A 17,205-nucleotide genomic window follows, 5' to 3' on the forward strand; every position below is an offset into this window, starting at 1 on the left:
TCTCTGAATAATTTGAAATTAATGTATTTAATTGGAACAAGTGCAGAATACATACATTTGTCAAAAAAAAAAAAAAAAACAAATTGGACTTTATAGAGATTTTTATGCTGATTCCAACTGTAATTCTGCGTAGAACACCTTTCTGCATAGGCGGCCTCCGGCCGCGCTTATAAAAATTAACCCTGGTCTACGCCATGCCAAGTCCGGGTGTGTGGTATAACCGTGGCTACCGCCACGGTGATGTCCTTCTGCGTAGTACACCCTGCTGCGCAGCACCCCAAATAATATTAGACGACAATTATTAAAAGTGTTTTACAAAAACAAAATACATTAATAGTGTATGTTTGTTTGCATTTATGTCGACTTGCCACCACCTTATAATGTTCTACCAAGATAAAAAGATACTGTTGCGGAGCTGGCAACACTATTCACCACCGTCATTTGTTTAATTGCAACAACGAAAAAAGCGACAATAGTACCGACGGGTTTTCCGCGAATAACTTTTAAACGAGATAAAAAATTTAGTTTCTGCTTTCTGAATCTTGACGAAAATACGCGTCTTTTGATACCGCTATCGACATGTGCGACCCGAATTTTAAGTGCAGGACTTAAGTTGAAATTTTACTAAATTTGGAAATTAAAAAGCTTATATTTCATAAACTAAGAGTTTCCTAGAGTTGCGGATGATAATTTTGTGATTTTTAGGACCCCCTCTACCCCTACAAATCAGCAAAAGTTTGAAAATCGTGGCACCTTATATAAAATCCAACCCTTCTGTAAAGCAAACTGTGAACAAGAAAACTCACTGATAAAAACTTCGTGACTTTTCTTGACAGCCAGTGTACACTATTGTCACATTCAAAACTCATACACATTGTTACAGAATAACTTTTTTCCATTGTAAACTTTACCAGGTAGCGCAACTAACAGCTGATCGCTCAAAATTAGTACACACACACAAACATCACTAATAGCCATATTACGGAAATATTTAGGGAAATTCAAGTTCAATTTTTAAACAGACATAAAATGTTATAATTTTGGAATATATAGCATCTAGGACACCTTAATTACAGTAATTGAAAGAAAATGTTTGCTTTTACCCAAGTATTTAATTATTTTTTCTAAATCTATCTTTAATATTGATACAATGATTGAAGGTATATTAATCCAATGCAACTCTGCTCTTCCTACTGTTCTTCTTTCCACTCCACTCGAGGGCCTTCTTTCACTGAATTCGAGTGCCTTCCACTCTCTTCGCAACATAACCTCAATTTAAGCTGCCAAACTATATAAGCTGTATTTCGTTGCTAACTAGTACAATTAAAACACTAGCTAGCTTACCGAATTGCATGGAAAGCAACAATAAAAAGTAATCGAGTTGAGTTGGCTAAGCGCTTTCAGTTGAAACCGCTTAGGTAATTGTCGACCTGATTGATAGTGTTGTATAGTGTTGCATATTCAAAAATAGGGCACTATTGTGAACGAGCGAATGAAATGAACTGTGGTTGTTAACCACTTAGCCAATTTAATTTGTATCAAATGAACGTATATTTATTATGTAGATAATTTATATTAAGTTACAAAATATGTGGAATTGTTAAATATTGAATTCTTATTAATTTATCTAGAAGCGTCAGCTTAGTTCAGTTGGTAGCGATTCAATGAATTGTCTCCGGTTGCAATTTGAACTTGCAACCGCCAGCGAATGACAAGAGGAAACAGAAACGAAGAAGAACTGCCACATAGAATGGTATTGCCAGATGCTGTGTGCTATGTGTGTCCCCACATTACTCCCCCCTAAGTGATGGTATTACTGTAGAATTTTGTTGTAGTGGTAAACTTGTTGAAAGCGACGGTTGTTGAGGCATGTTTGAATTGATGAGAACACGTCGGTGAGGTAGTTCTCCAAAAAATTCGTCACTTGCTACATGAGCTGGTTTGAGACGTTCGATGCTAATGTTGGAGTGCTTGCCATTCACGTCGACAGTGTAGATTCGCTCGTCTACTCTTTTGATTATTTTATGTGGGCCTGTATAGGGTTGATCCAGGGGACGCTTGGTTGCATCGACTCTTATAAAAACGTGGGTGCATGTAGATAAGTCCTCAAAGCAGAACGTTTTCTGTCGGCAATGGTGTGTGGTGGGAGCTGGCCGAATAGTTCTCATATGTTTGCGGAAATCGTTGATGAAATTCTGTGAATCTACTGGGGCTTCTGCGTTCGTGAAGAATTCACCAGGAACCTTGAGTGTCGTTCCGTATAAATATTCGGCTGGTGATGCTTTTAAATCGTTCTTGTAGCACGTTCTCAATCCCAGCAAGACTGTTGGCAACGCTCGGGTCCACTGGGGAATTTGGTGGCACATAATGGACGCCTTGAGGGTACGATGCCATCTTTCAACCAATCCATTAGAGGCTGGATGATACGCCGTGGTTCGAATTCGTTTGCCTCCAACTAATCTCGACAGGGCCGTGAATAATGCACTTTCGAACTGTGTACCCTGGTCGGTTGTCATAAGCTTAGGGCATCCAAAGCGTGCGATCCAATTAGAATAGAAAGCACTTGCGACTGTATCTGCTGTTATGTCCTTTATGGGGACGGCTTCCGGCCATTTAGTAAATCGGTCAATCATCGTGAGACAGTACCTATATCCTTGTGACTCTGGCAAAGGCCCGACTAAATCCAAATGTACATGTTCAAATCTTTCATCGGGACTGTCGAAAAAGGTTGGTGAAGCGTGTACGTGGCGATTGACTTTTGAACGTTGGCAAGGGAGGCAGAGGCGAGCCCATCGGGTGATGTCTTTGTTCATGTACGGCCATACGTATCGCTGCGCGACTATTTTGACTGTGGCTCTCCCACTGGGGTGTGCTAGATTATGCAGTGCGTCGAAAACTTTACGACGAAGTTCTGATGGCACGAATGGTCTTACGTTATTGGTAGAAATATCGCAGTGTACTACTTGTTGACTATGGCCGAATGTCAGTGGGTGAAATTTGAGCGATGTGTCGTTGTGAACCAACAGTCTTTGTAGCTCCTCATCTGTTGTTTGGGCTCGAGATAGTTCGTCATGGTCAATTGCCAATGGGAGGTGCATAGTGTCAATCCGTGAGAACGTATCCGCTACATTATTGTTAGTACCGGAAATATATTGAAAATTGGTGGTGAATTGGCTGATAAAACTGAGCTGCCTGATTTGTCGAGGCGATGATTTGTCAGATTGTTGTTTAAAAGCGTAAATAAGGGGCTTGTGGTCGGTCCTGACAACAAATTCGCGACCTTCTACCCAATGGCGAAAATTCTTTATTGCCTCGTATACCGCAGTCAATTCCCTGTCGTACGTACTATAATTCTTTTGTGCCGGTGACAGTTTCTTTGAAAAGAATCCTAAAGGTTGCCAAGTGCTATTGCTGTTTTGCTCGAGTACTGCTCCGATCGCTGTGCTGGAGGCGTCACATGTGATCCGAATTTCGGCTGATGGACATGGGTGTGCAAGTAAAGTGGCCTTCGCGAGATGGTCCTTTATGGAAACGAAAGCAGACTCTGCTTCTGCTGTCCATGGCACTGGCCTTCGATCGTTTTTCTTTGAATCTTTTAGAAATTCGTTGAGTGGAGCTTGAACCGTGGCGGCATTTTTCATGTGGCGTCTATAAAAATTCACAGCTCCAATAAACCTTCGTAACTCCAAAATGGTATTTGGCTTCGGGAAATTAAGCAGGTCTTTAACTCTATCCGGTAGTGGTGTTGACCCGGCCGCTGATAAACGATACCCCAAAAAATTCACCGTGGCTGCACCCAATACGCATTTGTCGGCGTTAACATATAGGCCGTATTTGCTCAGCCGGTGGAATACTGCTCGAAGGTGTCTTTCGTGTTGCTGCTCTCCTGTTGATGCCACTAGCAGATCGTCTATGTATGCGTATACGAAGTCGAGACCTGCTAGTGCCTCGTTAATGAAGCGTTGGAACGTTTGGGCTGCGTTGCGGAGTCCGAACGGCATGCTTACGAACTCGTACAGTCCAAACGGGGTGATTATGGCTGTTTTTGGGATGTCCTCCTCTGCTACCGGAATATGGTGGAATGCGCGCTTGAGGTCGATTGTGGAAAAAATAGTTTTGTTTGCTAAAATTGCGGAGTAGTCATGAAGTAATGAAATCGGATACCGATCGGGAACCGTTTGCTCATTCAGTCTGCGGTAGTCGCCGCACGGTCTCCAATCCCCTGATTTCTTCCTGGCCATGTGTAAAGGGCTGGCCCATGGGCTGTTAGACGGTCTGGCATGACCGAGTTCGACCAGTAACCGGAATTCGTCCTTAGCAACTTTAAGTCTTTCAGGGCATAATTGCCGTACGCGTTGTACGCATGGAGGGCCAGTGGTTGTAATGTAGTGTTTGACTGAATGTTTGGTTGCCGTGAGGTTGGACGGGTTACCTAACAGTTCAGGAAAGCTTTTGAGGATGCTTGTAAACCTGCTCGTACCGCTGAGCGCCGTAATGTTTGTGATAGGTGCTGTAGCGAACGACCCTGTGCTACGTGAACCGGAGCTTCGATCGATGATACACGCGCGCTTCAGATCCACCATTAGCCCATGTTCATGGATCAAATCTGCGCCGATGATTGGGTATGGGACATTGGCAATGCAAAATACCCACCGGATTGGATGTTTAAAGCCAAAGTCGAGCAAAATTGATTTTTCGCCAAACGTTTCGATTTGGGTGCCGTTCGCAGCTTTAAGTCGAAGTGCTTTTGGTGAAAGGTTGTCTTTGTTAGTGGGTGGAGTTACAGAAATATCTGCGCCAGTATCGACGAGGTACTTCATTCCCGAGTTGCGGTCGTATATAAATAAACGGCGGGGTAGGTTTTTACCACCAGACGTCGCCGAATCTACTGGTGGCTGCTTGCGTTTCCCTGTTCCTTTACATATGTACATGGTTGCGTGCACCTGTTTGCGCGCACTCCAAACCTACGATGATACAAGCACAATGCTGGTTGCCTGCTTGGTTCTGAGCCGAGCCGTATACTTGTGGTATTGTCTAGGTTTTGCCGACGCCGAAAACCATCCTCCGATGCTAATTGTGTAACCTTTGTTGTCAGGTCTTTAACTTGCTTCGTCAGCTTGTCGATTTGTTCCGTTAAATTGCCATTGTTTGAAGCAGCAGATTTGGAAATAGGCATAACGCATCGGCTAGCAGCGTCGCGTTGTACTTCCATCATTTGGTTTGCTATTTGAGCTAATTTGGCGTTATCTGTCTCGTGTATTCCAGCAAGCGCAAGCTGTACTTGTGTGGGAAGTTGTTCAAGCCAAATAGTGCGTACGAAAATGGGGTTGAGTTTGTTTCCGCCTAATCTATGTATTTCGGCCAGGAGTTCGGAGGGACGTCGATCACCTAGTGCCAAACCAGACAATAACATTTTGAACCGTCGTTCCTGTGAAATACCGTAATGTCTTATCAGAATTTCTTTGAGTGTTAAATACTTATCAGTTGTTGGAGGGTCTGTAATAATACCCTCGATGACAATAAGTGCGTCTTGATCGAGACGGGCGATAACAGCGTAATACTTCGTTGCGTCAGACGTAATCCTCCTCAGCTGGAAGTGAGCCTCCACCGTAATAAACCATAGTTCGACTTTTTGGTTCCAAAAAGGTGGAAGTTCCAGTCGTTCGTATTTATCGATGTGTGCACCCAGTTGATGTAGAGTTTGAGCACCCGTTGCTTCGAAGAATTCGTCTTGTTGGTTTCCATTTACCGGTTCAGTGCTATCACCTACGTTAGTTGCAGAATCTCCTGCTTCTGCCATGGCTTTGTCTTTTTGTGACAGATCACGTCGGGGTCACCAATTGTGGTTGTTAACCACTTAGCCAATTTAATTTGTATCAAATGAACGTATATTTATTATGTAGATAATTTATATTAAGTTACAAAATATGTGGAATTGTTACATATTGAATTCTTATTAATTTATCTAGAAGCGTCAGCTTAGTTCAGTTGGTAGCGATTCAATGAATTGTCTCCGGTTGCAATTTGAACTTGCAACCGCCAGCGATTGACAAGAGGAAACAGAAACGAAGAAGAACTGCCACATAGAATGGTATTGCCAGATGCTGTGTGCTATGTGTGTCCCCACAGAACATACGAATGCGCAGATAAACAAAAATAACAAAATAACAGCGTGGCGGCAGGGTGACATACATACAAACAAACACACGCATTTCATGTATTTTGTTTTTGTAATTCTCTGGTTGAGTGTCAAAAACATACTGCGATAGAAGTAGAAATGTCATAGCAGGTTTTGGCATAGTGAAACTGTTTAGCTAGTTGAAGCGTTTTCTTCAACCTCGCTTGAAAAAAATACACCTATAGTAAACATATGACTTTTATATCCAGCGCTCATTCAGCAACAAAATGTGCACAATACTTGACAGAATCGCATGAAAATATGGAACAAGTGCAGAAGACACACATTTGTCAAAAAAAAAAATAAATAAATAAAAAATCGAACTTTATAGAGATTTGTATGCTGATTCCAACGGTATATTTCTTTTTTGGTGCAAATGAGAGGTTTGGGGGTAATTCCATGTCAAAAGGCGAAATTATGAATTTTTCAAATCAAAATATCTCCGAAACTAGTAGATGGATTTCAAAAATTAAAAAATTGAAAAATAACTTATAAAAATACCTTTCATCTGATGTATATATATCTTTAACTTTTCTAGTCTTTATTTACCAAAAATTTGAAAAAGCTCTTTTTTGCATTCGTGAACGAGCTGATATTACCTTATAACTCTTATGTTTATTGTTATGTTAGCCGATCCAACACCGGCTGCGCCATGCACAGTAATTCTGCGTAGAACACTTTTCTGCATTGGCGGCCTTCGGCCGCGCTTATAAAAAATATAAAAAATAATCCGAAGGCCGCCTATGCAGAAAGGTGTTCTACGCAGAATTACTGTGCATGGCGTAGCCGGTGTTGGATCGGCTAACATAACAATAAACATAAGAGTTATAAGGTAATATCAGCTCGTTCACGAATGCAAAATTTTAAATAGTTTACCTTTGATGTATATTTTAGCAATAAAAAATTAGCAATGTTATACATTATGTATTTTTGCAATTAATTAATACAATGCATAAACCCATACATACATAAATAACATCATATATATACCTACATCGATAAAAATAATTGAACTCATATGACACCTTCTTTGTTTTTCGCCCCTAAATAATCAAGTTATACCTTCTAATATAAAGATATATATACCAAATTAAAGGTAATGAATTTATCTTCAACACCATAGTATTAAAGTATTTAACACATTTTTTCGACTTAGTATTCTATTAATGATAAATTAGCAATCATTTTCCCATAAAAACATAATTTTATTATAGAAATTTCTTCTAAATATAGATGTTTTATATATCAAACAAAACCTTGTTTTATTACCTATCTAAAGACATTACAATGTTCAAGATTGGCTCGATAGTTTCAAAGATATTTTGGTAGTATTTCAGTTTATGGTACCCACCGAGATTTGGGCCTTTTTTCGAGTGAGGTATCAAAAGACGCGTATTCACGTGTAGATTAAGAATCCGAAAGCCGAAGTTAACTATTTTTGCCCGTTTAAAAGTTATCCGCGAAAAACAGGTTTGTGAGATACATATTGTTCCCGCACGGTTACAATCTTTTAAGCGCACATATCACTTTACTTTTTATATTTAGTATATTAACATAATCTAACTTGCACAAATTAATGGAAAAATGATGTTAAATTTCACTAATTTACTTATAAAATATCAAAACAAATATTGCAACAAATTTCTGTCGAAATGAAAACACATGAAAGTGAACAGTGTTGCCAGCTCAGCAAACGCTGGTGATTACTTTTGTTGTTCTCTGTTAGGATTAATACAAATATTTACTGAATATGTTGCAATTTAATATATTAAACTAGAAGAGAATACGTCTTCAATTAATCTAAATAAAGAGATGCTGGCAAATATTTGGAATTTTCATTTTGGAACAAGTGCAGAATACATACATTTGTCAAAAAAATAAAAATAACAAATCGGAATTTATAGAGATTTTTATGCTGATTCTAACGGTATATTTCTTTTTTTGTGCAAATAAAAGGTTTGGGGTAATTCCATGTCAAAAGGCGAAATTATGAATTTTTCAAATCAAAATATCTCCGAAACTAGTGGATGGATTTCAAAAATTAAAAAATCAAAAAACAACTTAAAAAATACCTTTCATCTTATGTATATATATCTTTAACTTTTCTAGTCTTTATTTACCAAAAATTTTAAAAAGCCCTTTTTTGGTGGCCATGCACAGTAATTCTGCGTAGAACACCTTTCTGCATAGGCGACCTTCGGCCGCGCTTATAAAAAATACCCCTGGGCTACGCCATGCACACTAATTCTGCGCAGAACATTGACGAGTTTGTTTGGAGGTAAGTTTTTATTTTAGTTTTCTTGTTGCCGGTGTCGGATCGGTTAAGTGTAATTTTTTTAAAGGGGTTCTACGCAGAATTACTGTGCATGGCGTAGCCGGTGTTGGATCGGTTAAGGGTTATTTTTTTAAATTGCGGCCGAAGGCCGCCTACGCTGAAGAGTGTACTACGCAGAAGGACATTACCCACATCCGGACTTGGCATGGCGTAGCCCAGGGTTATTTTTTATAAGCGCGGCCGAAGGCCGCCTATGCAGAAAAGTGTTTTATGCAGAATTACTGTGCATGGCCACCAAAAAAGAGCTTTTTCAAATTTTTGGTAAATAAGGACTAGAAAAGTTAAAGATCGGATTCTTAATCTAGACGTGAATACGCGTCTTTTGATACCTCACTCGAAAAAAAGGACCAAATTTCGGTGGGTACCATAAAGTGCACAATTACCGATATTTTGTTTTAAAAAAATGTAAAATATACCTTTTGACGTGGAATTACCCCTATAGTTATTATTTGTACCAAAAAAAAATTATATGGTTGAACTCACCATAAACACCACTACCGATACTCATACAAATTTTTTTAATTTGACAAATGTATGTATTCTACACTTAAGCCGAAAATATAAAGTGTAAATATTTGCCGTCTTTCAGTGAGTTTTACAGCTCCGGCTCACGCTTACTTCTCACAGGAATACTCTGGATCATTGAGAGACTCGAGAAGCAGATGTCGTGAAATTTTCGCACACGTGAAATGTGATAGGCAGATGTCGCCGCTGGTTTTCATTTAACTCATACGGGGAAAGGCTAAGCAGCGACATCTATTTTTGAAAAAGTAGGTTTATTAAAGGCCGCGTTGGCAACCTAAAAAGAAGTAATTAACAAATTATCTGGCTCTCAAATTGAACCAGACTTCTATCTGGATTTATCTGGCTCAAATCGTTGTTGTTGCATTTACATGCAAAATTATTTATCTGGCTCTGGATTTTGCCACCGGATGACGGCAATTGTGTGCAAATGAGTTTTTAATAAGTGTACGTTTTTCAGTTTTTCATAGTTACGGAATTGACCCCCTGTTCGACTACCACAGAATATTTCGATAATCTTGTCACCCTGTTTACTTACTATTTTATTACATAAGTTTTGGGAACGTATTTTATACTTTACCGCCACCGCAAACTTTACAAAACAGAAAGAGTTAGCTATATACATTTTCGAAGTAAATACAATTGTATCTTGTCGTTTCTCATCGTTGATTTTGGCCAGTGCAGTTTTGTTACAAGCTGAATAATTATATTTTTTAAATATGCAAATGGGCCTAAAAAACTAAATTGTTTTACATAAAAACGTTTGCATAATGGAATTAAAATAGTTGGAAGCCAATTGTAATCGAATTTATACGAAACTGAACCGGGTAAGGTAGATTGCAAAGAAAGAAAATGTGTTTGGCTGGTGGCTGGTTTGCATGTTGTTCGTATCCGTGTGTTATCGTCGTTAGCGGCGGCGGCGGCGGCGTGTATGTTTATTGCAAGAAAAATGCTTTTCCAGCTATATTTGCTAAAAAGCTAACAAATAAATAACGATAAAACAAATGTTTTTGTATAATTTAGTTTTATGCAAATCCATAAACGAGTTAAAAAAAATAATTCCGTATGGGTTGCGTTAAATCTGCATGAAAATAGTTGCCTATGTGTATTTGGTAAAATATATGGTGGTGAGATATAAAAAGACCGCGACTAAATCATAGTACATAGCATAAAAAAATTGCAGGATTAAGCAGTGGTACTGTGACAAAAATTAGTACCTCTGCATGAGTAGCCTATTCATTAAGCTTCCACTCTACTATTTTATGTAAACTAATACGCATGTTTTCGATTTGGATAGAGTGCATTATGGCAGCATTATTGTGTACGTATATAGTTGGTCCCGAGAATTAAATAGATGCTTCAGAAAAAATTGTACAATTTTCCATTTGTGCAACACGATTTGACAATAAATATAAATAAGAGTGGTCGAGGGATCCCCTCTCATTATGGTCCACCCCCGTTAGAGGATATTGATGACAATTTGTGATCGGTCACACCTATTGGATGGGGCAAAGCACTGCTACAACAACAGGGATCCTCCTAGATGCCCAAACTGAATTCTTTATCTTCCGGAGGCTTCTGGTTTTTGCACAAAAAATATTTATTTTTTACCTAGAAAATTTTATATTTTACCCGGAATCGTTAATGTTGAACTAGCAGAACGTGCAGACGAAAAAATTTAGGTAAAGCTTCACACAGCCAAATATATCTGGAGATGTACTGAAAGACCCACTTTGAGCATGGCAGTAATGTTACCGTGTAGGCAAAGAATATATATTTGTTAAGAGGCGTCACTCGATACAAATATATACTCAAATATATTCTCTTTGGTGTAGGGCAATCGTTCACCGGAAATCGGATTACTACAACTGACAAAATCCAGATTGGCACAGAGTGACCCGAGCCCATTAGCTGCCATCTGTCATAGAAGCGGTTTAGCTCTGATAACGGTGTTCTCCGGGCGAGAGTTGTCAATTATACGAATTTTTAGTTTAGTTTATCGGGCATACATTGGATATGCCAGCCGCGAAAGACCAACCTTCGCCAACGCTAAAGCTTCGTCGCCAAAAATATCTAAAACAGTATCAATTGCGCAGAAAGGTATGCAATATTTAGTACCACAAGTTCATAAGGAATAACCGCCTAAGTCCCATGTAAAAGTAAAGAGTTTGACTGTAATTCTTTGTGACGACACGGTACTCAATGTTGCATACTTTTCTGAGTACATGATACGTTTTAGATATTTTTATGGAGTTTTAGCGTTAGCGGAGGTTTAAATTTGGGTGCAGCACCCGAATTCTAACATTCGTTAACGTTAAAACTCCCATCGTAAAAAATATTTAAAACAGTAACAAGTGCGCAGAAAAGTATGCAACCTTTAGAAGCATATGAATACATAGAATAACAGCCTAACTTTAATACTCTTACATGGGACTGATTAAGACATTTGGCAGTAAATGCTGCATATTTTCTGCGCACTTTATACTGTTTTAGATATTTTTAGCGATGCAGTTTTAGCGTTAGCGAATGTTGGAATTTGGGGGCAGAATATAGTCAGAAAAGGTAAGAGTTTAACCTGAACCAGTACTCGCTAACGCTAAACCTCCTTCGCGGAAAATATCTAAAAAAGTATCAGCCCCCGAATTCCAACTTCGCTAACGCTAAAACTCCATCGGTAAAAATATCTAAAACAGTAACAAAGTGTGCGGAAAAGTATGCAACATTTAGTACAATATGGTTACAAGGAGTACCAGCGTAACTCTAATACGTTTACATGGGACTTAGGCTCTAAAGGTTGCATACTTTTCTGCGCACTTGATACTATTTTGGATATTTTTAGCACTGGGGTTTTAGCGTTAGCGACTGTTGGAATTTGGTGGCAGGTGCCCAGCAACACTTAGTACCATATGATCAAAAGGAATAACAGCCTAACTCTATTACTTTACAAATGGCGGCAGCCCTCAAATTTCAACCTTCGCTAACGCTAAAACTCCATCTTCAAAATATCTCAAACAGTATCAAGTGCGCAAAAAATTATGCAAATCACCAACTTCTCTGACCTAGGCGTATTAATGGTCCCCAGGCTTGATTTTAAATTACAACGCACGTTTTATTATAACCGATGTGATCCAAAATTTAATTACTTTGGGAAAACACGAAGTTTTATTTTTTCAGAGTTCTATTATAAAAATGAGATTCAAAGTCATATATTCATGTATGTCTAGCGGTCTTTTTGAGTATTCTATAAAGGCAGCATAATCGCTTCAGTTCGTTAATTTGGCCTGTAATAATTTCTAAAAAAATCAAAACTTTGAGCTAATCAGTTAACAATAAAACGTGCGACATGTTGAATGTTGTGTAAATAGATCTAAAGGTACCCTGGCGTTTGTCAAACGATGGGCTAAGGAACTTAACGATCCATACGTTACTAAAACTCTCTTTACATCATTGGTGAGGTCCATATTGAACTATGCTTCGATAATGTGGAACCCGAGTTATCAGTTTCATTGTGATAAACTGAAAACACAATTTTTACTTTTTGCTTTGAGACACTTACCTTGGTATACGTCATGGAATCGCCCGCCCTAAAGCAGCCGGTGGAAACTTACTGTAGCCTACGTTACAGAGCCGTAGAGAGATGCTCGGTGTCTTATTTATAGCAAAACTTTTTTTAAGAGGCGCGAGAACCTCCGAAGAGATTTTAGCCGAGCTTTTCCGATTTTCGTCGTGCTTGTTTTAAATTTTACCTACAAATTGGCGGGACCGGGCCTATTTGTGTTATGCCGACTCCGAACGGCATCTGCAAGCCAGATGGCTTTTCACTTAGAGCTTTTCATGGCGGAAATGCACTCGGAGTGCTTGCTAACACTGCCGAGTGGCGACCCCGCTAAGAAAAATTTTCTTCTAATTAAAAAACATGTTTCTAAATTTTTAATGTTGCTTTGCCCGGGGCGTGAACTCAGGATATTCGGTGTGGTTTGCGGAACACGCTACCATCACACCACGGCGTAGCCTATTACATGGTTTCAATAAATAATGTCAAAACTTAGACTCTTGCGACTCGATATTCGGAATAAAAAATATCTGCTGACCTTAAATACGTAGTTAACCTATCGATTGAGGATACAAATAATAATAATAATAATGTGTTGCGACTGTTACAATTAACTACTCCACGTATTGTATTCATGTGATTATATTTTTTTATTCAGCCCAATTCTAAACAAAAATTCCGTGCGAGTTTTTTCCCTTCTCCCATTTCTCGTATTCTAGATAAAAATTTCTTTTGAGTTTTTTCAATGCTCCCTTTCCTCCTATTCTGAACCGAAAACCGGTTATGGGAGAAAATTTAATTTATTTATGTAGGTATGTATTATGAATGTGACTGAGAGGGAGATTTCTCTGCCATTTCTTAGGAGTTTTTTCACTTGTTAAATTAAAGGGAATGCATCAAAATAGTTAAAGGAAATTGGTTCTCAATTGTTTTTGTTTTTATCGGCCTATTGATAAATCATTCAAAGTTCGAATCGAGCTCAAGGCCAGAAAAATAATTTTTTTCTAATGATAATTATTGTTATTTTTTAATTTTTCTAAATTTGAAAAATTGTATTTTGTTTTTGGAATAAACCACCACAACCGACCGCTGTATAGCTAAATGGTTAGCGCAGCATGCCTAAAACGAACTGATGATGAAGGCTGAGCACCCTTCGGAAATTGGTTTTTAAAAAAAAAAAACACTTATTTGTACAAATTTGTAGTAAATTATGTACATTCTACCACAATATTCTTTATTTTAAGTCGAAAAGTATATCATAAGCAACAGAAGAGCTCTTGGTATGCAGCCATCTAGAAATTGCGCAAGGATTTTTTAAGAAGGCTTATGCCCCTATTACCGTTTACAACTCAACTCTGGTTGGGTTGAAATTTCGCAATTTGGTATTACAGAGGCCCTATTCAGTAACTATGAGTTTTGAAATGTACATTTTTCTTTCATACAAATTATATGAAGAAAAAGTGTACATTTTAAAACTCACAGTTACTGAATAGGGCCCCAGATTACAACTCAACCTGTCAAAAAAAATTTCGGTTGAGTTGTCTAGTCTAAGAACTTTTTGTGGCATTACCGTTTACAACCTTGTGTTGGTGTTGTTGTCAAAGACGTCAAAATCTTACAACTGATTACTAGCAGTTGTCTCATACAATTTTGCAGTTGTTTTGGAAAAATATAACGTTTTACAAGACGGTTCACCACCTAATTTTTAACAAAAATTTTCAAAGTTGGTATCAAAAGACACGTTTCGACCTCCGATTTAAGAATCCGAAAACAAAAATTTACAATTTTATTTCTAATAAAATCTAATTTCATGTGGTTGTATTTTGCCAGATTTTTGTACACACTAAGGCATAAAGGCTTTGCACCCACCCAGGGTTATTTTTACAAATCGCGGCCAAAGGCCGCCAACACAGAAAGATGTTCTTTGCAAAAATCTGTGGATCAGGCCTCATATTTCGGAGCCTCGGGCCATTTTGTGGGTTCATGTAAATGTTTTTCGACAGAAATAAAATTTTTAATTTCCGCTTTCGAATCCTAAAAACGGAGATCGAAACGCGTCTTTCGATACCACCTTTGATAAGAGTTAGATGGTGCACGGGCTCATAAAACGTTACCAAAAAAAACAAACAAAAAATTTGAAGCCGGTAGTTAAACCTCTTTTAATCAAACAATAATCAACAATTTTGTACACATTTATTAGAAAAAAAAACAACGTTTAAACGAATGTTTACATTGAATAAATGTTTGACTTTATGGAGCGACATTCCGAAGTTAAGAAATGTACAACGAAATTTCAATTAACAAAACAGCTGACTTCGAAAATCGAAATTCCTATTCCCCAATTATTGTTCTCCTTAGGAGAAAAGAATTGGAGGAATTCTTCCGCGGGAATAAAAAAATCCGCGGGAACAAAATTCCTGGGGAATATTTAGAATTGGGCTGATTGTATTTTGATTTGTTATATTTATTGTTAGGTTAAATAGTTACCTACTTATGTTGTTGTTGTAGCGATAAGGAAACTCCCCGAAGGCCTTGGGGAGTGTTATCGATGTTGATGGTCCCTTGCCGGATGCAGACCCGGTACGTTCCGGTACCAAGCCTGACCATCTCCGGAACGATTTGGTATGACCACATGCGACCTTCTAGGCCATACCGCCCTCCCACCCCCTAGATCCATGACGAGTTCGAGGTCGCCAGAGCCTCGGATAGGTGAGGTTGAGAATTGGGTTGGAGAAGCTATATATTGCGCTGACAACACCTTAAAAGGGTTGCTCTACACAACCCCTTGAATCTATTTGGTATTTTAGTCACCTCTTACGACAGGCATACCTACCGCGGGTATATTCTAACCACCTAACCCGCTGAGGGCAAATAGTTACTTATCTGTGAGGATTGTGTCCTGTAGATAAATAAATAAAAAAAATGGTCACAAGGAATAATAGCCTAACTTCTATACTTTTACATAGAACTTAATACCTACGCTTCTTATAACTGTGACTATGCGAGCAAAAAGAAGTTAAATTTTGCTTACAATAACATTGTCAGATATGTATATGGGCTGAATAGGCTTGATCACGTTTCCTATTACTCTGAAAAGTTGCTAGACATATCCTTTGACAACCTTCTAAAGGTTAGAACTCTTACTACCTTACATAAGAAAATCACCAAAGAACCTCATTACCTATTTCGAAGGCTTCAATTTCTTCATTCAACAAGGTCAATGCTCCTCGTGCATGTTAAATACCGCATGTTAGTTTCTGAACGGCAATTCTTTGTCACTTCGATCCGTCTTTGGAACTCCCTTCCAACTAGAATACGGCAAATAAGTAATGCACTGCATTTCAAGAAAGAGATAATTTGCTTTTACAACTGACTCTATTTAACTTCCATAACTTATGTACCTTACTGATTTCTCATCCTGTTTTGCTCACCACCTTCAACCTTCTCTAAGGGTTAAACTTACTACCCTACTGCTATTGCAACTCTCCTTTAACCTTAATTTCTGTTCTTCATCCCTAGGCTAAGCTCTATTAAAACATTTTTTAATGAAAATTTATCAATTGTCTATTATCTACTGTAACTTAATTAGTTAATTTGTTGTCATATTTTTAAATATTACATTCTTTATTTTTATACTCAGCGTGCTTTGCACACAGAGTATATTAACTTTGATTGGATAACGGTTGGTTGTACAGGTATAAAGGAATCGAGATAGATATAGGACTTCGATATATCAAAATCATCAGTATCGAAAAAAAATTTGATTGAGCCATGTCTGTCCGACCGTCCGTCCGTCCGTCTGTCCGTTAACACGATAACTTGAATAAATATTGAGATATCTTCACCAAGCGAAAGCGGATGATAACCACGCCCACTTTTTATATATATAACATTTTGGAAAGCACAAAAAACCTGATTGTTTAGTAAATAATACACCTAGAATGTTGAATATTGACGTGTGGACTGATATTGAGACTTGATAAAAATTTAAAAAAAAATTTTAAAAGGGGCGTGGCACAGCCCACTTGTGATAAAATCAATTTTACAAATATTATTAATCATAAATCAAAAATCGTTAAACATATCGTAACAAAATTCGGCATAGAGATTGCCTTTACTATAAGGAATGCTATGAAGAAAAACTAACGAAATCGGTTAAGAACCACGCCCACTTTTATATAAAAGATTTTTAAAAGGGTCGTGGACCAGTAAAATAAGCTATATCTTTGCAAAAAAAGAGCTTTATATAAATGGTATTTCATTTCCCAAGTGAATTTATAACAATAAATAGGAAAAACTTCAAATTTTAAAAAATGAGCGTGGCACCGCCCCTTTTATGACTAAGCAATTTCTATGTTTCGGGAGTCATAACTCGAAAAAAAATTAACGGATCGTAATAAAATTGGGTACACAAATTTTCCCTATAGTAGGAAATATTTCTAGAAAAAATTGATGAGGTCGCTTAAAGATCACGCCCACTTTTATATAAAAGATTTTTAAAAGGGTCGTAGATGAAAATAATAAGCTATATCTTAGCGAAAAAGAGCTTTGTATCAATAGAACTTTCCTTTTTGAATTGAATTATAACATTAAATTGGAAAACACTAAAATTTTTGA

At 37.9% G+C, this 17,205-nt stretch overlaps 1 protein-coding gene across 2 annotated transcripts in view; it reads left to right on the forward strand.

The window, feature by feature from the left end:
- Window positions 1-9,702: 9,702 nt before the first annotated feature.
- Window positions 9,703-17,205, forward strand: part of Sfmbt (Scm-related gene containing four mbt domains) — a 76,053-nt gene continuing 68,550 nt past the window's right edge. For both annotated transcript variants that reach the window (XM_067766969.1, XM_067766970.1), the window contains exon 1: window positions 9,703-9,862. The gene's annotated coding sequence lies outside the window, so the exon portion shown is untranslated. The remainder of the gene's footprint in view (window positions 9,863-17,205) is intronic.

Source organism: Eurosta solidaginis, chromosome 2 (genome assembly GCF_040869045.1).
Source record: "Eurosta solidaginis isolate ZX-2024a chromosome 2, ASM4086904v1, whole genome shotgun sequence".
Classification (NCBI taxonomy): domain Eukaryota; kingdom Metazoa; phylum Arthropoda; class Insecta; order Diptera; family Tephritidae; genus Eurosta; species Eurosta solidaginis.